At 36.8% G+C, this 23,914-nt stretch overlaps 1 long non-coding RNA gene and 1 pseudogene across 1 annotated transcript; both read right to left on the reverse strand.

Moving 5' to 3' along the window:
* Positions 1-6,782: 6,782 nt before the first annotated feature.
* The window catches only part of LOC132278174 (uncharacterized), a 38,152-nt pseudogene continuing 21,020 nt past the window's right edge, over positions 6,783-23,914 (reverse strand).
* LOC132279749 (uncharacterized) lies at positions 21,118-22,602 on the reverse strand. Its single transcript, XR_009471388.1, has 2 exons — positions 22,386-22,602; positions 21,118-21,396 (listed from the first exon to the last, which is right to left on the reverse strand). It is a non-coding gene; the product is annotated as an uncharacterized LOC132279749 (long non-coding RNA).

The following is a 23,914-nucleotide window of genomic DNA, read 5'->3' on the forward strand; positions in this document are numbered from 1 at the left end:
ATGTGTCTCTGTGTAGAGAGAGATAGAGGGCGTTTAAGTCTTTTTATTTAAGTTATAAATTTTAATATATAATTTATGGGCAAAAAAGTAAAATCACACATTTCTGTTAGAAAACTAAACTGTGGTTAATAACAGGGGATGTAGCTGAAATTATAAAACGTAGAGGGGGTCTACGTGAAATATAAGCAAATGTTAAGGCCCCGTTTGGGAAGTGTAGTGTGATGTAGTGTATACTGCTCTAGCCTAGAACAGAACAAGTGTTTTGTAGTGTGATGTTCTGGAATGAGAACAAAACATGTTTGGTGTTCCAAGTTTGCTCTACCGAATCATGAAACAAAAATATGTAGAACATGTTTGGTAATGTATCTTGTTCTAAGAAATATGAGAACAAAACATGTTTGGTTTTCCAAAGTGTAACCAAAATTAATTTGATAAATAAAATAATTAAATATGTTGGATTAAAAATGTTTTTAAATAATATTTTTTTTCAATACATTTTTTCTAACGTTATTGTATAAAGTTACAAAAAATAATTGTATTATGCCGGACATATTGTTCCTCCATTTATATTAATTTATTATAATAACCATATAAATAAATTAAAAAATTCCAAATATGGAATTGAAATAAAGTTTCAAAAGATCATAGTTTCATGAATTTTAATATATTACATACATGAGTATAAAAAATATTACAGCATTCGCCAACAGTCACAATAAAAGTTCATGAAATAAAATTAAACTTTCAATACAACATCATTTCTCAACAGCGGCAATAATAAACAACAACAACATGAGCAAAATCAACAAAAATATAGTTATAGTAAGACAACAACAACATTCTTAGATAATGTAGTTTTGCCGATTTTGTTGAGCTTGCATAACAGCAACTACATCCTCCAATTCTTCTTGCACATGACCGCCCACTTACAGACGTTGGTGCATGTCATCCAACCATATAAATGCACGATCTTGTGACTAAATTAGAAAAAAGAGTTGTACATTATCAAAATGCACCTGTAACACTAAGATGTATTTAAAATATTCTTATTAATGCAAAGAAAATTGTATACCTCCCAAGCTGGATATCTATAGAATGATCGTCCATAATTCTTAGATTTTCCAACCGTATAAAGAATCATGCGACCCCTCCCACATGCACAAGGTGGCCCATCACCCTTTATCTTATACATGACTGCATATGCAAACTATAAGACTGATCCAAAGAAGTTAATAAAAAAAGATAAAGTTAATCAAAATAGTTATTACAGTTATCCTGATTGTAAAAAAGAAAAACAATAAAGTAATTGTTACAGTTATGCAAATACTAACAAATGGAACAAGTATAAAGTAATTATTACAGTTATCCAAACATGGTAAACATGTAAATCCTATTTCAAGGGTGATGACTTGCATGCCATATAGTATCGGCAATATAATCGCGTACAATATCCATTGGTCACGAGCGAGACTGCGACACATTAGGTTGAACATCAACTTCATCATCTCCAAAACTTTCATCCATCATTGCCTCCATAGTTGCATCATTAAATATTGGATCCACATGCGCCTCCTTTCTTATAAAGTTATGAAGTGTGCAGCAAGCTAAAACAATAGCAACTTGAGCTTCAAACTTATAAGGGGGCATTTGCTTCAAGATGGGGAATCTCATTTTAAGCATCCCAAAACAACGCTCAATTATATTTCGTAATGACGAGTGCCTGTGATTATAAATTTTCTCTCTACCTTGCGGCTGCCAATGAGCTCTACGGTACTCTTGGAAGTGGTACCGTTGGCCCCTGTAGGGAGCCAAAAAACCCGTTGGTTGGCATACCCGGAGTCAACCAAATAATATTTCCCTGCCATTTTACAAACTATAAGACACGTTTGGGAACCATGATATTTAAAATAAGTATTGCAAAATTATTAGATAAATGACATTTACCTTCTAGAGGTATTGGGAAATGCAAATCCTCATTATTAATTGTCTCATTCAGTATCTTAGAATCATTAGCAGACCCCTCCCATCCAGCTACGACGTACATGAACATCATATCAAAATCACAAACAACCATTACATTTTGTGTGGTATCCCCCTTCCTACTACGAAATGGTATTTGTTGGTCCACAGGCACGTTCGCATGGACATGAGTTCCATCAATTGCCCCAACGCAACCCTTAAAAAAAGGGTGGTATTTTTTTGACTTCCTTATATGGTTAGGAACTTCGGTAAAATCTAGGGCGACAATAATCTGTTTCCCTAAATCACAGATTTTTTGTAAAACCGCATGGAAGTATTTTGAAATTGTATACGTAGAGTGTTGAAATCTTTCTGCGACCACACGATTCCTTTCATTATGAGCTAAAGTAAGCAAGAATATGCCAACTTGTTCATAAACACTTACACCTGTTGAGTCTTTCAACCCTAATGACTTAAGCTCCCCACACAACTTCAAAAAAATAGGGATGGACATCCTGAAATTTTCAAAACATCTATTTTCATGTCCATGCAATATCTCCATTATATATGCTTCCCCGGTTAAAAGAGAATTCCTACAAGGTTGTTTCTCGTAATGTTTCTTATAATAGTCCAACATACATGCCATTATGATGACACATTCATTTTCCTCATCACCATCATCATACAAGTCAATTATTGTCCTAATATCCATCTGTATAGTACAACATTTAACAAACATTATAAATTACAATAATCTCAAGCTTTGTTAAACAAAATAAAAATTATTAGGGCAAGGCAACAACTAAAATCAAAACAAACGAAATAGTTATATTGTCATTATACTGAAACCAAATAACATACCAACGAGTGTACTTAATATTACAATCACCCAAAGTCATAGCAAAAGATAATAACAAATAAAAGCGACACACAGAAAGTCATAATACGTAGTAATACAGTCATCCAAATTCATAATAAAACCAACATGCTAAGTCAAATTTCATTGATCCAACCAACCCTCTTTTCATCCGGAAGGTCATTAAGAAAGAAATCCCTCCAAAGTTCATCATTACGTAACATCTGGGTGACCTTAGCATATTGTTTCATATCAACGCTCTCCAACTTATTCAGAATGTAACAACATAATTTAAAATCACCCTTTGTCTTATCCGGAGAATTTACTTCAACCTGCCCAGCTTCCTGCCCTGTTTTCATATTAGATGATGAAGAAGCGACTATGGCCCTTTCAATTCGATCTGTTTTCTCTCTACTAGCCTCAATCATTTTCTCCATGACACGATCCATTGTGGAGGCAAAACTCTCTCTCCTTGGTTTCTTACCACGAGGGTCAGGAGAAGGACTGAACTCATGACCGCCTAACTCAGCAAAATCATCATTAAGGTCAAATGAGGTATGTGTGCCTTCATGGTGTGCGAGGGTTTGGTTGAGAATGGGTGGACTGTAGGAAGTATGGACATGTGCACCTGTAGCGTGTGTGCCTCCAAATACGGTTGTGAGCTTATCAAAATGATTGCATGGCTTCTTTCAATACTTACCATATTGGGAATTCACCTACAAATTATTAAATTACTATTAATATTAATTGAAGTATAATTTTTTGTAAAATCAACATAAATTTATTTAAAAAACTAACCTTGATCAATCTAGTCCATATTTCATTTTCAACTATAACCATGCCCGTCTCAGCATTGTATCCCACGCCTGTTTCTCCTAACAAACTCATAAAGGCTCTGTAGTCTACCCTCAGGTGGTTGAATTTGCTCTTAAGTTGTTTCAGTTCATAGTTCTTGCCTGTACGGCTAGTCATGCCTTTCTGTATATTTTTCCAATCATTTGGAGTAAAAATTGTGTTATTCCGATTACCGGCATAGACTTCTTCCTCCATACAGATGATGAAAGCTTCAAGATGGGAATCATCCCATACTAGTTTTCCATCATCGGTATTCTCTGTAAGGTCCTCTATTTCTGAGTCCATCACATTGTTAGCATTGATATCCATCTAATTACATAGTTTTAATAAAAATGTGTTAAAAGGGTCATTAACAACTGTAATCTTAGCCAATAACATCGTCTTAACTACACAATTATCATCACGCCATTAAATGAAAAAACAATTTGAGTTGTGATACTTACATAGTCCTATAATTAGACACATCCTATTATACTCACGTAAGTTGGGAATGATGTCATCGGATATACCATTTTTCTTTCATATTTATCTCAACATTAAAGCAAACATATATGCCTTTTTGTCTAGGCCGAGACTCGAACCTCAAGTTATACAACTACTCCAAAAGCAAAAAAAAAAAAAAATTGATCTTTCATTGTTAAAATGTATAAGATAGAATCCAAAAATATTATACAAGGGGTTAGATCTACGAATCATGTTTTTCATACTCCTTATTTCAATTCATTCCTTATTTTTAATCAAACATTTCTTTTTCCCCAGGTCTTCTATAGTTTTGTCTTTATGACCTCATCAAAAGTTTTACAATCATTAATCATATGTGTTATGTCCACTAATTAAGAATGGTAATTTTTTTTATTTTTGCGAGGTTGGTCCATGATAACATCTCATCTTTTATTGTCAGTCAGTAAATTCTTCTTACTAAAATAATGACACAATTGAACACACTCATTAGTCATTTCACACTTGTTTTGTTGAATGATATATAGATATATAGAGAGAGGAATATGTGTGGCTCAATTCAAGTAAAGAAGAGCATGAGGTCGCCTGATTAACGTGATATAATCACTGGAAGACAACAATTTTTTTTTATGAAGTATTCAAGTAAATTCAAAACAGGTATCAATCTGTGCCTATATATAATTAATTATATAATATGCATTCCAGACTAAAATATGTTATCAGTCAAAGCAACCCATGACTTGTCATATAGACATGGTCCAACCGGTTTGAACGCATGATATTTCTCAGTCCTATGTTTACATATTCAGTCAAAGAAAAATCTCATGGATTGAAATAAATAAATAAATAAATAGAGAAATTACAAAAAACAACTCAAAGATTTTTATAATCTGTTCCTTCAACAGTCCACTGGCAATTTTTTGAACATTCCACCACAAAATCGTCAACAAATCAGGCAACAAGCAAACAAAGTAAAGAGATACAAGCATTAAGGTCTAGCGAAGCCATAGTACACCATAAATACAGAGATACAATTGTGCATTCCTCAACAAATCAGGCAACAAGGTCTTCATAATTAATTCTTTTTTTCAAGCAAACAAAAAATTAACTCACTTGGTGTCGACGATGAAGGTAAATAGACCGAGAATCTGAGAGTGCAGTGAGCAGCGGTGTGAGGTTAGGTTCGCCGGAAAATGCAGAGGTCACAAAGGGGAATTTTATCTTCAGATCTGCATACACAGTGGAACACCGACAAGCCCGATCTTGATTATACATGTGACTAAATTTAGACAGAACACAATGACTCCATTTATGAAGAAGACGCATTTTGGGAACTCATCGGTGAGAAGAAGACGTTGCCGAGAAGCTTCGTATTTACATCAATGGTGTCGATTTCAACCCAAGATCTCGGAAAGCTTCAGTACCTCCCAAGGGTACACTGTGAATCACCTCAGTCGTAGAGAGAACCCTAGAACAAGATAGACTGAACAAGTATAAAGTGTTTTCAGTGTTCCAACCGGATGGGCTATTGTTCTCCATTCTACAATGAAAAGTAGGCCTTGCACAATTTGGGAACACTTTGGAACATGATTTTTTTGTTCCGGAAATTGGCCCAAAAACTGAATTTGTTCTACAACTGTTGGACACAATACAGCCCATACCAAACAACCAAGTTTGCTCAATAGTGCCCATTTACACTGTAGGGAAGCGCATAGAACAAGATGGAGCATGCCCCAAACAGGGCCTAAGGAATGTAGGTGGAATTAACCCTATTAATTTTTATGGGTAATCTTGTTAGTGTTATTCATGCCATTATTAACTCTTTTATCCTATTAACGGAATGTTAATTTTTATGGGAAATCTTGTTAGTGTTATTCGGGCCAGGCCCAACCAATAAGCAAGCACGTTGGTCTGGTGCGCTGATTGGCCCAATACATGACGGCTCAGTTTAAATATTTTTTCCTTTTACCTTCGTTTTTTTTTACCCGATAATTGGGCTTTGGCCTGCATTTTGATTAATCTTACTTTTACAGTTTTACTATGTAGTGGTAATTTTTTTTTCCTATAATTGGAAATTATCAAATTCACTGGAAAATTATTATTTTCACCTAAAGTAAATTTTCTTTGAGACCCGTTTCACGTGGGTTGTGGTCATGTGGTGGTGGTGTTCATACAATACCGGAAATAATTTTGAAATATATATTATCCAAGCTCAAAAAGTTAATGACAACATATAATCCCATAGCAAATAAAAGAATTACCAGAGATGATTTGGTCATGTATTTTGCAAATTCCAACACTGACGCCATTTACATTTAAATTTCACCACAAGTAGAAAGCGTAAGACGGGATGACAAGAAGTCTCAGAAAATTATAACAGCTACAATTGAATGAAATTAATAATTAATAAATTTAATATTTATTTTTTAGTATTACTCATGAAATTTTTAACAATCCCTCCACATGAATAAAAGACAAATGTAAACTAATAGCTAGTGGTGGTGAAAAGTCATGCATGCCAAAATATATTATATGATTTGGGATTACAAATTTGTTTACATGTCGAGTTGTGATTGGTTAAAACCATGCAGTCCCGCTGAAAGATAAAATTTCCAGAGCCCACAAAATTATTAGTACTAAATGCCAAACCTTATCAGTCCTGCGCAGAGCCGGCGGCAGGAACCATGTTTAAAGCCTTCAGTATAAAAACATGATTGAAGGCTTCTTCTTGGAGCTTCTCAAACCTGCAACCAGCAAAAAACTCACATATTAATCACACACAGGATTCGTAACAGAAAATGCCAGAACTAAAGCCTTTTCCCTCTTCGGTTCATCTACAACAGAACATTCTAAAAAGCCCAAATAGGAGGACTTAATAGTGGAGATTTATGGTTTGGAATAGAAATTGGTAGAGTTCAAAACGGGTCCAAAGGCCATTTACCAATGTCCCTCACCGGCTTCACCCAATGCGACCCTGTTAATCAATGATGCTAGGAGGGACAGGCTATGTAGGGTAATGGACATAACCTTCGACATTATTTACAGCATTTACTTTTACACAAAGCAAATATTGGTTCTTAACAAAAAAAATTAATAGTACAATAAATAAATAAATAAAAATTTAAAGAAAAAGAATAAGAATTAGTTGAAGCCGTCCAGAAAAATATATAGTTGCTTCCTTTAATAGAGAAAGAATGGGCACAAGAAAGAATCCAAACCAATTAGGATGTACAAGAAGGAAACTAAAAAACCAAAGCAAAAATAAACACTAAATCACAAACACAGTCCACAAATTTATTTATTTTTTGTTATGTTGTAATCATTAAATACATTGTAGTATGGTTATGGATAAATAATATGGCTGTCTTAAGCCTTCCTTTTCCATTTTTATTCCCCTCCACCCTATTTTCCTTACTCAAATGATCTAAAAGGAAATGCGTGCATATGTTTCTTGACTACTACGGGATTCATCAAAAGGGTGGTTTGTAAAGCAAATAATACGCTAAGTGACAAATTATTAAGGACTACCAGCAAAGTGCAAATAGTAAAACAACTCCACTATAGAACATGTCTCCCTTTTATATGTACATACACACATATATAGATCCCATGTAATAGAAAAAGAAAACAGGATTGAAAGAAATGATTAAAATTTGGTCAAAGCTGTGAGAAAAAATATATAGTTACTCATGTTAATAGAGAGAATGGGCACAAGAATCCAAGCCAATAAGGATGGGCAAGAAGAAAAACTAAACAATAAAAGCAAAAACAATCAATAATTCGCAAACAAATATACAGACTTTTTCTTTTCTCCCATTATTTTTATTATTAAACACAATGTACTATGGTTAGATACTTAGATAAATGATCTGGCTGCCTCAATTTTTTTTTTTTTTTTCCTTTCTTTCTCGTTTTATCTTCCTTTTGCTACCTAAGTCATCTAAATGGAATTGCATATATATATATTTCTTGACTGCTACGGGATTCATCAAAAGGTTGATTCATAATGAGAACTTTGCGCTAAAAAGTGACAAATTTTCATGACTAGCTGTAAATAGTGAACAATTTTCTGTTCGTAAAACAACTTCACTATAAAATTTGTCTCGGTTCTATATATACACATATTGACCAATAAGCTTTTTATTTGCCTTCTGCGTATTCAATGACATGAAAAAGCAAGGCCCAATACCCAAAGAGTACCTAACTGAGACTGCCTCCAAAAGTTGGGTTTATTTGATAAATGAATTTTCAACTTGTTGAATTTGAACAGCTAAATAATTTTAGGATTTCTTATCCATGAGAATGGAATAAACATTAATGCAAGGTATGATAGTACAGTTCAAGCCACCATTCAAGCTCATGTTCATTTTCTCAACCTTGATAGAACTATATAACCATTCTCTCTTGCCTCTTCATTCTGCTCTACCCTATAAGTTCACTTCAAAAACCGGTCTTGCCTAAAACCTATAGATCCCAACAAGAATTAGGTCTATAATCAGTTTTACCTTCTAACCCTGTGATCACTACACCTTTTGGAAAATTTTAAGTTTTTAACCCCTAAATGCAGAAAGATGAAAAGTGAATGGCTTAAGGTAAGGGCTTAACCAGAAAGAAAAAATAAATAAATAAAGTCAAAATATTACCTTCCTGACTTTGAAAAGTGCCCAGCACTGAATTCACACTTGAACAACAGCACATTATCATCAAGTTTCATCTCTCACAACTTTGCTACAAACTTAGCAGGTTCTGAATACAGAACACGTGAATCTGTTGCAACATAAAAGATATTAGAATGAAAACTATGAGAAGGAATTTTGCATCAGACATGAGAACAAAATGGTCCATCCTCCAATCTATTCACAATGCAAGTCACATTGCGAATCAGCATCCACTGTTCAATGGAGCCCACCAAGCAAACCTTCTGCCAAATTATTAAAAATATACAATAATATTGCCCCATGTTTACATTAATAAGAATAATATTGCCCCATTTATATTCTTCCCTCTGCACCATCTTATATTGGAAAGGGCACCCTCTACTAATATTGAAGAAACTAAAATACAAAAGCTTTTCAACTAACTTACCATTTAAACCAGTTTTAAAAAGAATGGTTGGATAATTTTGTGCTTTGATCTGCACAAAATAAAGATAGAGTACACTTTACAATCGCTAATAGCAGATTCAGGGTCAAATAAACTACAGAAATAAAAAATTACTTCAAATGGTGCCAATTTTGGCCACTATCAGCTTGCTGGTTTTTAGGAAACTCACAAAAGCAAAATTAAAGGAACGGAGTTACTTAATGCTCACATTATCAACAGGGGAGAATGACTTCATGTAGAAGTAAAACTCTTCTTTACGAGGATCACCCCATTCCTACAAGGCTACAACAATAAGAAGGAATAAGCTATCAATTTCTATAAATACTGAACTACAACTTCAAATGAAAAAGCATCAGGTTTACACACAGCCTCTGAAATAGCTTAAGATTTTGAACTAGGGACCAAGATGAGAATGTTAAGGTAGAAAATTGTTAAAAATCTCAAGAACTGGTTTGTAGGGCCTCAAACTTGGCTGATCCCATTCGAGGAGATATTACAAGTCAAAAAGTGAAAGATGACATTAAGGCTGCAACTTGGGCAGATTTGGTCGGGTTGATGTCGGACCCCGGACCAAGCAAAGTGTTGGACAAAAAATTATATTTCCTTTCATAAGTACAATGTTAGACTTCCTCTCATTTGGTTGGAAAATTTCATGCAAAGTGTGTTGCAATTTTTTAATTTTACCTTTTTTGTTGTTTTTGGTCAAAAAGAAAGTTGATTAAGGTTACAAGTGTTGATCAAATTATTTGTCATATTCAACTAATATTGGATGGTGATCACGAGGTGATTGCAATGGTTTTGTATTAAGGGTTGATTTTGACTTTGCTCGTACACATTAGAATAAGCTAAATTTTTGTAAGCTAAATCTAATTTGATTTAGTTTAAGATTGTTTTTGATATTTCTGAACACGTTGTTTTTAGTAAAAATAGTGTCTTATAAAGTTTTGAGTCGCTAAAATCTTGTTTATTACAAAATAGGACAAGCGGAAAAAAATTTCCTCCAATTTTCATGCAAAACAGTGAGTTATGCACAGTTTTATGCACTGATGAATAACACTCCAAAAGAATCACGCAATGGTAAACAACATCATGCACCATGCATACAGTAGCAGGATTCAAAAATTACAAAGTATTTGGAATAAATATTGGTTCTAGGATTAACGTGATGCTGTGTCCAGAACTCTTGAATGACACGAGGAAATGTAAGAATTATTTCAAATCAATAAGATATGCCTTCTTTTTAACCAAAAAAAAGAAAAGATATGCCTTCTTATATTTGTTTTTATAGTTTTAAAAGTAACTAGAGTATATGATGTAGAACAGCTCGCTCACGATTATCTGAGCATACATGACCATCGCAAATAAGGGAGGCTGAAAAGGTAAGAAGAGTAAAAGGAAATAAATAAGGAAAAGTCAAAAGAATCATCGCAAATCAGGGGAGGCTGAAAGGGTAAGGAGAATAGAAGAAAATAAATAAATAAGAAAAAATCAAAAGGAGATTTGGTGTAGTTGCCAGCAATAGGAAATATTATTCTCCATTACAAGATTTAAGGAGGATTCTACTCCATCAAATCTCAGATTTCCTCTTTAATATTATTTCACGCATGCTTTCTTTTTTTATTTTATTTTTGACTTGCCTATATAAAGGCAAGAGATGTAAGTATACAAACATCATCATTATCAATATAATTTCAATTTGTCTCTTGTGAGTGTGTTCTTTGTGAGTTCAAGGGTTTAACACTGTTCTTTATTGTTTCCGCTACGTTAGTTGGTATCAGAGCAAGGTTCCGAATCCAAGATTCGCTTTTGTTTTCGATGGCCGGTTCACGAGATGGAAGCAACGCCTCCAGCGACGGTGATCGTGATGGAGTAGCTCTTTTGAGGGCTGAGTTTACCAAGTTCCAGACCAACGTTAATCAAACCTTGCTTGATATGCATGAGACTATGCGTCAAGTATTGGCGAGATTGACAACGGTAGAACTTAACCGCGAGAACAGCAGGCTGCCCAACGACAGTGATCATGGACATCCTGCTAGTAATCGCAACCCAAACCCACCGAATAGGCAACTAGCCGATGAGGAAAATGTCGGTTTTGGTAACCACCTAGCCGTACAGGTGTTTGGAGATAATCGAGGTCAGTGGGAAATTGATGATTCCAAGGATCTTCGTATGAAGATTGACCTACCCACCTTTCAAGGTCATCTTCATATTGAAGAATTCTGGACTAGATTAGTGAAGTTGAACGTTTCTTTAACTATATGAAAATCCAGGAGGAGAAGCAAGTCAAACTCGTGGCTTATAAGTTGAAAGGCGGCGCATCAGCATAGTGGGATCAAGTGCAAACCCGTGCACGTGAGGGCAAGGATCCGGTATGTACATGGCTTAAGATGAAGAAGTTGATGAAAGCTCGATTTTTACCCCCTGATTACGAACAGGTCCTTTATCAAAAATATCAGTCCTGCACGCAGGGAAGTAGAACGATTGCTGAATATGCTGAAGAATTTTATCGGTTATCATCCCGTAACAACTTGGTGGAACCCGAATTTAGCATGGTGGCCCGTTTCAAAGGTGGGTTGCGATAGGATATTGAAGAGAAAATGGCGCTGTAACCGTTATTCAAACTGTCTGAGATTGTCACGACAGCAGAAAGAGCAGAATCGTTACTAAGGAAGTCAAAGAATCGGTCTCGTGGTTCATATAATACCCTACGTCCTACATATGACATGGGTAAACAGACCGCGGTAGCCCCTGTTCTAATGACGTGGCGAGGCATTGGAGATGGTCCAACAAAGGCTAAACCCGCAGCTCCTATAGGCCTTGCTGGAAGCGGAGCCCTAGGTGTGAATCCCTATGCATACCCAAGTATGGGCAAGTGTTTTTGATGTGGAGAACCTGGCAATAAATCCAACAATCGCCTCAAGTGACCGATAGTAAATCTGGTCGAGCACGAGAAAGGCGAGGGTGAGGAAGGCGAGTTCCTTACCTTTGAAGAAGAAGAGGTGACTGAAGGAGACAATGGCGAGTTATTGTCCCGCTTTTTAGTCATGAGGAGGTTGATGTTCACACCAAAGAAAGAGGAGCACCTGCAGCGCTATAATGTGTTCCGTACACATTGCACTGTCAACCATAAGGTATGTGACGTTATTATTGATAGCGGCAGTAGTGAGAACATTGTTTCCTTAACAATGGTTCGAAAATTAGGGCTTAGAACAGAGAAGCTGTAACGCCCCTAAACTGATACCAAATCAAAAAATAAAAATAAAAATAAATAAATAAATAAATAAAAATTCGGCATGACCTCCCCTAAAAAAGGTCCTACCACAACCTGTTCAAATGAAAAAAAAAATGCGATGACCTTTCAAGACCTATCCAACCTGTCCTAACACACAATACAAAAAAAAAAAATATAATACATTCCCCAATACCACAACATCAACAACATCCCCAAGTTAGCCCATCATCGTCATCCTATTCAACTTAAGCATTTACATAGTCTTGCATCCCTTCAAAATATCAACAAGAGTTATGATTTATAATACATGACCTTGTCTTGCAAAAATGAACACACGACATTTTAGTTTTGAGACTATACAAAAAAAAATGGGCTAAGATACAAAAGGTAACAAAATACAACTCCTAATCTTCTTCAAGCTTGCGAGGGATTTTCATCCGCCACTTCTTTCCCATTTCTTGAAAAAAAAAATTTAAATAAATGGGGTGAGCATATTGCTCAATAGGTGGCACCTAAGACACACCTCTTGTGTCCCCGTGAATTCATACAAAGAATAGAGTAATAGGAATCCGGGTCATACTATGTCGAAAAAGTACAACATCACATCCAAACTCAACATCAACAATACAATACAATGGAATGCAATGTGTGTCACATGTCGCTCCCCATTTTCAAAATCATTCATCTGTCACTTTCCAAACTGTTAATGTAACCCCCTTTGGTACCCCCGCAGCGCCGAGAGAAGGATTGGCTACTGTCCCTAGACCTTTGGTGACTCCGCAGCGTCATCGAGAGGCCTAAATAGCTCAACCACGCTAGGGCAATCTCCCCAATTCCCTCTAGGCTACACTAACCTACCGGCCCGTTGGTGACTCCGCAGCGACCGGGTTTTCTCAAAATTCTTTTTATCAAAAACTTATTTCCCAAAATTCCCTTTTTTTTGTTTTCAAAACATTTTCCCTTTTTCCTTCATGCCCAATGCCATGGATACATAATGCACACCCATTTTATACTATGGAAATTGAGGGAACTATCATTACACAATTAACATAGATCCATACAAATTTCCTGACAATTTATCAATCATCATAGTCATGGAAAATTCACATATCAAGTATGCTCTCCACATAAATTAACAATTACACATATATAGGCATAATTTTCTAATTCAACAATTGTATCACTTTCAAGGTAATTAATTTAAATAAGGCATGCTTTCCACATAACAAATTCTACCAAGTTACAAACACACAAGCATGTAAAATCAACATCTAAACATGTTTATTTCACAAATCCACATATACACATAAATATGAATCTCACATACAAAATCACATCATTTTAGAGGCAATCAACTTAATTAAACATGTTAATCATCAATTTAAACACATTTAACCACAATTAACAAGGAATAACTCACAAGGGAGCAAGAACACATGGATTAGGAACCCCTACCTCTTAGAATGCAAAAACCCTCAAAGTGGGTCTCAAAATTCGAACTCCAAAGGGTGCACGAAATCTGCAATTGCTGGTATGGATGTGTAGAGTTCGTCGTGGGCTTCGTTTTGCCTCAAACGGCACCTTAATCCGGCATGAAATGAGAAAGAAATCTTGTTTCAAAGATTGGTTGTCAAGTGGAAGAAAAAAGAGAAGAGAAACTGAGAGAGAAAAGAATTGGACGGGGAGAGAGAAAGAAATGAAGGGAAAATGGTCTCTAGACCATAAATTGGGTAGTGGTGGGTCCTACCACTATCCTTTGACCTTTCCTTTTTCCATTTGATTTAATTTACTCCACATATGACTACATAGTGCACCACCATGCAAATACTACATAAGTCGCATGAAATAAATGCACCAAAAACAATTGGACTCAACCAAAATCCCACCCGTAAAAGTGAAATAACCAAAATACCCTTGCGGCAACAAAATCCCAGAAAATTGAAAAAAGGCTGAAAATCGGAAACGTTACAATCTACCCTCCTTAAAGAGATTTCGTCCTCGAAATCTACCCTCCTTAAAGAAAGAGGCCCACAACCACACTCTTTCAGAGAACACCTCACAAAATCCCGGGATTAGGAATTCAACAACTATACTGCCTTTGACACCAACGCCAACAGGCAATCACACACTGCCGCCAGAAAACCCAATGATCACCACTCCCATGAGGGAACTCATCACTCACAACATCATGCACAAAACCCACTGAATCCTATACTCAACTTAAGACTAACACCGGTCTCCTCTACACTGCTACATAATACTTCAGAGTTTGAAGAAGAATAGTCACAAGACCCCGGAACATGAAGACATCCTATCACACTCATCCTTCTAAAGGGCAACTCAGACCCCAAATAAGAAACCTCATCCAATACATAATCAGACTCAAACCCAATCTACACGTCACTGTCCAACCAATACTCGTCATCCAACATACATCTATACTCCTACAAAATCATATAATGACCACTAATCACACTAGCCAATAACTATAATATTGGTCAACCTTAAGATAACTAAATGATGAATCCCCCAACAATTATTCAATCATGAGTCACCAAAACAATAAAATGTACTACTCTGTATTCTGAACACAAGTCCTCAAAACGAGATTCTCTATAATCAATGATTGTACTACTAACTTGTTATCAAACACCCAATACCACTAACACATTTCATCACTCAAGATAAATCAGGTAAGTCCACATTGCCACACCAACACAACATACAGTACCATACTCTTACTATCACTAACAAGTCGGAACGATCGTTGACCTTTGACCCGATATCGTGCCAAAGAAGGATTGATTCAGGAGAAATGGTTGGCCAGGCCATTCTCATCCTCAATCCGATCTCGACACAGACATCGTTCCTATCCTCAGGTCTAAAACTCAAACACAACCCCATATAGTCCACAAAACAACCACAAGATCCACTCTCTAATCAATCCATCGCTTTACAGAACCCCAACAACCATACAATCATAAACCTATCCTCCCCAATCATATCTCGATCACACAACCAATTACATTAATCGTCAACTAGCTCATAAGATCCCTGATCTCTTCATAACACCATACCACACAAATAACTCTCTAAGATCATTCAATTCAATTCTTACTTCTTCAAAACACCCAATATGACCGTCTCATACCTGAAACCTCAAAACAAGAGTCAGTTATCCATACTATTCTCCAATGGAATCCCATAATCATTTTCTAACTGTATAACACCCAAGCAATATGAACATTTATCCTTAAGTCACTACTAAAATCAATCACCTCTACAATCATCTGAATACATAAGTCATATCACATCACTTGATTATTCTCAAATTGCAATTCATGACACATTCCCTAGCTACCACCACGAATAACAAACATTAGAAATACAAACCTCATTTGGCAACTCATGCCTCAAATTCTACCTGTCAAAACCATCCTCAAAACAAGGACTACAAAACTAAAGGCTATACCTCCTTCCGTGGAAGTAAGTCGACCCCTTCAATCAAAACCTCAATCGACGAACTCTAACAGAGTAACACTCATTCGCGATTCCGTCCTTCCACGGACGCACACAACTCCTAGACAGAGACAAGACTCACAACAATTAACATGTGATGTTTCTGATTTTTTCAGCATTTTCATTTTTCCAATAATTTGTGGAGACAAGGGTATTTTTGTCTTTTCGCATGTTGTGTTCGGGATTGTGGTTGGGTTCATTTGCATTGTGCATTTTAATTTGTGTGGGTTGAGTAGTATTTTTATGTAGTGGTTCACTTGTGTGTGTATGTGATGTAAAATTAGAGCAAAAAGAAAATGGAAAATAAAATTGGAAATTGGAGGGACCCACCATTAACCACAAAGTGGTCTAGAGACCACATTTCTTCATTCTCATTCCTCTTTCCCGTAACTTTCTTCTCTCTCTCATTTCCATTTCTTTCTTCCTTCCATTTGAGAAGCAAACTTTGGATCTTGGTAACTTCTTCAATTCTTGGGGTTTTTAAGAGCCGTTTGAGGCAAAACGGAGAGCACGACAAGCTCTACGCGTGAGTAACATCAATTCCACCTTTGAGCCTCCCTAGGGAATTAGAAATTGAGACCCATCTTTAGGGTTTTGGTGCAAACTTGAGGTAGGGACCCTTTATTCATGATATTCTTGCTCTTTTGTGAATTTTATCTTCTTTGTGTAATAAATATGCTTAAATTGAGAATTAATTGTTTTAATGTTGTGTAAGTGATGTCTAGAGAATTTCACAATCTTGAATATGACTTATTCTATGTGAAAAGTATGTTTAGATGATGCTTTGTTTATTATGTTGATGACCTTTCTAGAAATGTTGAACATGATATATGTTTGATTGGGTGTTGTAATTCTTTAAATGCCATAATATTGAATGTATGGAATATATGTGCATACATGTATCATTGGGTTGCATGAAATGGGAGAAATTTGTTTCGAAATGAAATTGGGAATTTCGGGAAAGTGTTTTGGATAAAATGGTTTTATGCAAACCCGGTTGCTGCGGGGTTACCAACGGGCCGGAGGTTAATATAGCCTAGAGGGGACTAGGGAGTCGCCCTAGCATGGTTGAGCTAGCTGGGCCCCATAATGACGCCGTGGGGTTACCAAGGGTCAGGGACACTAGCCAATCCTCCTCTCGTGTCACAGCAGGGTCACTAAAGGGCGGGCTGTATTAATAGTTGAAAGTGATGATTTTGAGAATGAAAATAGGGAGTGACATTGGCATGCATTCGCATTCCACGGCATAACATTCTTTGTATTCTAATTTGGTTAGAATGATGTATTAATTCCCTATATTGCATGCTCCCTATTTCCCATTGGCCTATGCTTTGATTGGATTCACGGGGACACAAGACGCAAGTCTTAAGTGTCACCTACTGAGCATATAGCTCACCCTACTATATATTTTTTTTTTTTCAGGTCTTGGAAAAGAACCGGCGGATGCCAATCCACCTCAAAATTGAAAGTTGTTAGAAGATGATTTTTGCTATTTTGTATTCGGCCATTTCATGTATAATCATAGTTTTTGGAGAATGTAAATAAGTTTGCAAATGTTGGCCATTGAATAATGTAATTAAGTTTTATTCAAACATAAGCCTTTTGTGTACTTAAGTAACGTGTGGTGATTCATGTTGTTGATGGTTGTTGTAGTTTTATTTGATGTTAAAATGTAATTAACTTTTAATTACACTAAATCCTCTAGTGTATTTTAGTGACGTGTGGTAAATTATGTTAATAACGTGGTTGTTGTACTCGAATTTATTGTTGAAATGTATTAATTTTGCACGTAAGTGATGTGACGTGGGTGGTTGAACGATTAAAAGTTGGAGTACAGGGTCACACAGGACAGTGGAAAGTGGGAGTGAAGATTTTCTTGAACCAGTCGACGTTTAACCTAAACCGGTCGACCGGTATCTTCACAGTATGTTTGAGCAATTCACGTCCCAAACCAGTCGACGGGTATCCTTTGTAACTTATGTTCAGAACCAGTCGACTAGTATCCAAACCAGTTGACCGGTATCATGGCAGTGGGTTTTCCCACTGTTCATATCCCAAACCAGTCGACGTATAAGGAGTATACGTTGACCGGTTCTGCCTTTTCATGTAATTACCAATTTAAGTTCTTAAAATTACACTTTGGCATCATTTGAAGTTGAAATTAATTATTTTTATGACCCAATTAAATGTCGTAATTATATTTTTGCCCCAAAAGGACTATTTTACCCCGGACCTTATTTTAATTATTGTGTGATGCACGTAAATGACTATGACGTCCTTTGGGTCTTAATTTATTGAAATATAGCAAATTACCATCTTACCCTTTTTAGAACTCAACATTTTAATTTAACGTGAAATTACCGTTTCACCCTTGGACCTTTTTGGGTCGGGTTAGGACCCGTTTAATGATCTGGATCCATGAAGAGCTGGGTCGTTACATAACACCCTTGCCAAGACTAAAACAAACGGAAGAGTAACAAGCCCCGCTCTCACAAGAGACCAACAACTTGCACCTGTATGCACCCGACACCCTATTACACGTTACTCATCAACTGTCCAACCATGGACCCCCACTCGCTCCTGAGATGAAATGAACTTCCTATGCACTAGGAAAAGAACTGACTAGTAACACACAGAGAACTATGAACACCAATCTAGGCGACCTCACCACAAACAAACTGTCACACTCTATTAACACAAATGCCTCGCACACACTTCTCCGCAACACTACGCTAACCAAAACTAGCCAGATAAAAGCACCAACGCCCTTAATATACTAACAATAAGAAACATTGCTGTAAGTTGGACACCGCGTCCCCTCTTACCCGATAATCTCTAAATGAGAAACTCTGTGAAATATAACGACACCTTACTGTCCACTTCAACCATACCAACCCAGGCGACATTGCCTCGGTCATCGTACACACTGGATTCGTAACTTCAATCACAATAATCCACTGACTCCTCAAAAGAAAAAGTATTTATCTGGCAGCACCGCTCTTGCCGGCTCTAAGAACTAAGCCGTCCACAATCGCTTTAACTGGCGCACAATCTCATCATTAACCTGACAACGTACAATAACACTTCTAATTCTAATCCATCCTTGAATCATGCCTAAAACCATTATGCTCATCAATGCAAAATATCACGCCATAATGCCTCTACTGCCACTCATTCGAAACAACGGTTCAAACCTACCAACCCGCCAGACCATTAAGCCACCACTAAGCGACTTTTCCTCAAACATCCTTAAGACAATACCACTATAACAAAAGAATAAACATTACTCTCGATACTCCCCATAATGATCACTGCCTACTACTAGAAAGGAGCTTTAAAACTAATGAATCCTCAAAACAAAAATGAGCATAAAACCCAAAATACCTAACACCCAACTGTCACCTTAATACCATGAATGTTGCCATCAATCATTAACGCTCAACCGACCACCTAATCCACTCCCTCTAAGGCAATCCACGTGACTAAACAAGAAAACCTCATGTCCTAGGTTCAACATCATTACTATAACCATCACTATTTCCATTACTCGTTAGATCAAACACTTACCCAAAAGGAAACACCAATAAAATGCTAAAAATTAATGCAATTACATACATTTGACTACAGGAAGTCTCTCTGGTGATTCAACAGGTAAAACAACGAGGTTGACTATACAATCCTGAGTCTGCCATTTATGTGACTCTCCAAGCTGAACACCGATTTGTGATATTGAAGGTCGAGTCGGTCCTTACCCTGAACCTACCTCGCCAACTGGAATTCCACCTCTTTTGGGACAATCCTTCTTCCTATAATCAGGCTGACCACATTTAAAACAAACTCCAGAACTAGGCCGATCCCAAGGGCACTCTGCTCTCAAATGACCTATCTGCTTGCACTTATAGCAAGCCTTCTCAATCTTAGGGGATGTCTCCAGTGATGATGTAAAAACAATGGGGGAATGAAAAGAATCACCCTTTAACACCTTTCGTACATGACTTTTGGACAACATCTCCACTTCCTTAACCTGATTCCACAAATCCCTATCTCCTGATCCGTCCTTTCTCTATAACTGTACCATCGACCTCTGAGTTTCCATGACTACTGCACGTACAAAGTTTGTCGTAACCTCAACTAAATTCTTAACCAAAAGATTCCCTTTAAAGAGCTCGCCCTACTCCCCATCATTATCTGCTTCTCTACGTCTCTTAGGAGGCATGACTCTAAAATGGAAAGAAAAAAGATCAGTACAATACAATCATGCGGCCTTGACTGAAAGCTATGAACACCCTCACACAATAAAAACACCTAGCCATGAATATGAACTTGTTCTACCGTCGTGCTCTAAGCGCTTCACCAAATGCAACATGAAAATAAAAATGATTGCACACAAAATAACTCAATCCGCGAGCTAGAAACCCATGCAATAGTTCGACAAGAACCAACACCCAAATAACCTTGGAGCAACCGAGCTCCTCACCTTCTCAGGTCAAAACACACAACTATCCTATGCTTGACCGCATACATGCATAAAGGTACATAAGTATACATACAAGGCATACGCATATATATATAGCTGAAATAACACTTTTGACACGACCGTGTCCTATCACATAAGTTTAAACTACGAATTTACTAAATTATTATGTGAAATTAATTATCCCTTCTATTCTCATCATCGTTTCCCCATACTACACACTTGCACAATCCGCACTTACAACTCGCCATTAACATGCTCGTCGTACTTATCATCATATCAAAATCAACATGCTTTCAATCATTATCTTGGTAATAGTATACATTATTTTAAACACATAAACATGTGATCATATAAGCATGTAAACAAATAAACATGCTTCTTCAAATATCAAAACACACAACAAATGATCTCATACGGAAAGCAAACAACTTCCCATGTAATCCTACATAGGCCTCTACCCGTCGTCCTAAGGTTTTCGAACCATCGCTCTGATACCAAATTTGTAACGCCCCTAAACTGATACCCAAAAAAAAAAAAAAAAATCGGCATGACCTCCCCTAAAAAGGGTACTACCACAACTTGTTCAAATGAAAAAAATGCGATGGCCTTTCAAGACCTATCCAACATGTCCCAACACACAATACAAAAGAAATATAATACATTCCCCAATACCACAACATCAACAACCTCCCCAAGTTAGCCCATCACCGTCATCCCATTCAACTTAAGCATTTACATAGTCTTGCATCCCTTCAAAATATCAACAAGAGTTATGATTTATAATACATGACCTTGTCTTGCAAAAATGAACACACGACATTTTAGTTTTGAGACTATACAAAAAAAATGGGCTAAGATACAAAAGGTAACAAAATACAACTCCTAATCTTCTTCAAGCTTGCGGGGGATTTTCATCCGCCACTTCTTTCCCATTTCCTGAAAAAAAAGTTAAATAAATGGGGTCAGCATATTGCTCAGTAGCTGGCACCTAAGACACACCTCTTGTATCCCCGTGAATTCATACAAAGAATAGAGGGAATCGGGGTCATACTATGTCAGAAAAGTACAACATCACATCCAAACTTAACATCAACAATACAATACAATGGAATGCAATGCATGTCACATTTCGCTCCCTATTTTCAAAATCATTCATCTGTCACTTTCCAAACTGTTAATGTAACCCCCTTTGGTACCCCCACAGCGCCGAGAGAAGGATTGGCTACTGTCCCTAGACCTTTGGTGACTCCGCAGTGTCATCGAGGGGTCCAAATAGCTCAACCATGCTAGGGCAATCTCCCTAATTCCCTCTAGGCTACATTAACCTACCTGCCCGTTGGTGACTCCGCAACGACCGGGTTTTCTCAAAATTCTTTTTATTAAAAACTTATTTCCCAAAATTCCCTTTTTTTTGTTTTCAAAACATTTTCCTTTTTTCCTTCATGCCCAATGCCATGAATGCATAATGCACACCCATTTTATACTATGGAAATGGAGGGAACTATCATTACACAATTAACATAGATCCACACAAATTTCCTGACAATTTATTAATCATCATAGTCATGGAAAATTCACATATCAAGCATGCTCTCCACATAAATTAACAATTACACATATATAGGCATAATTTTCTAATTCAACAATTGTATCACTTTCAAGGTAATTAATTTAAATAAGGCATGCTTTCCACATAACAAATTTTACCAAGTTACAAACACACAAGCTTGTAAAATCAACATCTAAACATGTTTATTTCACAAATCCACATATACACATAAATATGAATCTCACATAAAAATCACATCATTTTAGAGGCAATCAATTTAATTAAACATCTTAATCATCAATTTAAACACATTTAACCACAATTAACAAGGAATAACTCACAAGGGAGCAAGAACACATGGGTTAGGAACCCCTACCTCTTAAAATGCAAAAACCCTCAAAGTAGGTCTCAAAATTCAAACTCCAAAGGGTGCACGAAATCTGCAATTGCTGGTATGGATGTGTAGAGTTCGTCGTGGGCTTCGTTTTGCCTCAAAAGACACCTTAATCCGGCATGAAATGAGAAAGAAATCTTGTTTCAAAGATTGGTTGTCAAGTGCAAGAAAAAAGAGAAGAGAAACTGAAAGAGAAAAGAATTGGACCAGGAGATAGAAAGAAATGAAGGGAAAATGGTCTCTAGACCATAAATTGGGCAGTGGTGGGTCCCACCACTATCCTTTGACTTTTCATTTTTCCATTTGATTTAATTTACTCCACATATGAATACATAGTGCACCACCATGCAAATACTACATAAGTCACATGAAAATAAATGCACCAAAAACAATTGGACTCAACCAAAATCCCACGCGTAAAAATGAAATGACCAAAATACCCTTGCGGCAACAAAATCCCAAAAAATTGAAAAAAGGCAAAAAATCGGAAACATTACAGAAACATCTCCATCCATACAAAATTGGATGGATCAAGAAAGGCTCATAAACGCGAGTAACTGAAACGTGCACCGTTCCATTCTCAATTGGGAAAACATATGTAAAGGAGGTGCGTTGTGATATAGTCGACATGGATGCATGCCATATGATATTAGGCAGACCATGGCAATTTGATGTCGATGCCACTCACCGTGGTAGAGACAATGTGTATATTCTATACAAGAATGGTCAAAAGATTGTTTTGGGTCCGATAAAAGAAGCCGAATTTCCCAAAGGAAATTTAATTATGTTGATCAACAGTCAGGAATTTATAGGCGAAGTAACAACTACCCTTAAAATCTTTGTTGTTATGTGCAAGGGGAAAGTAGTTAAACAACCTCATTTATAGTACCAGCAATAGTGCAGCCATTACTGCAGGAGTTTAGTGAGTTGGTGCCGGAAGACTTACCTGATAGTCTCCCTCCCATGAGGAACATTCAACACCACATTGACTTGGTGCCCAAGGCCAGCCTGCCAAATCTACCACATTACCGAATGAGTCCCAACGAGAGTCAGATCTTACAAGAGCAAGTGGAAGAGTTATTATGGAAAGGGTTGATTCAGGAGAGCATGAGCCCATATGCCATTCCGGCCTTACTAGTACCGAAGAAAGATGGTAGTTGGAGAATGTGCGTTGATAGTCGCGCAATTAACAGAATCACTGTCAAGTACAGATTTCCCATTCCACGGTTGGATGATATGCTGGATATGTTGGCGGGATCAAAAGTCTTCACCAAAGTGGACGTCAAGAGTGGATACCATCAGATCAGAATCCGCCCTGGGGATAAGTGGAAAACGGCGTTCAAAACAAAAGAAGGACTGTATGAGTGGTTAGTCATGCCATTTGGATTATCCAACACGCCAAGTACTTTCATGCGGTTGATGAATCAGGTACTCAAACCATTTATTGGTCGATTTGTAGTTGTTTATTTCAACGATATTCTGGTTTACAGTCAAACAGAGGCAGAACACCT

Source organism: Cornus florida, unplaced genomic scaffold (assembly GCF_030987335.1).
Source record: "Cornus florida cultivar Cherokee Brave unplaced genomic scaffold, ASM3098733v1 CherokeeBrave_3.0.0_Hap2_Chr10, whole genome shotgun sequence".
Lineage (NCBI taxonomy): Eukaryota > Viridiplantae > Streptophyta > Magnoliopsida > Cornales > Cornaceae > Cornus > Cornus florida.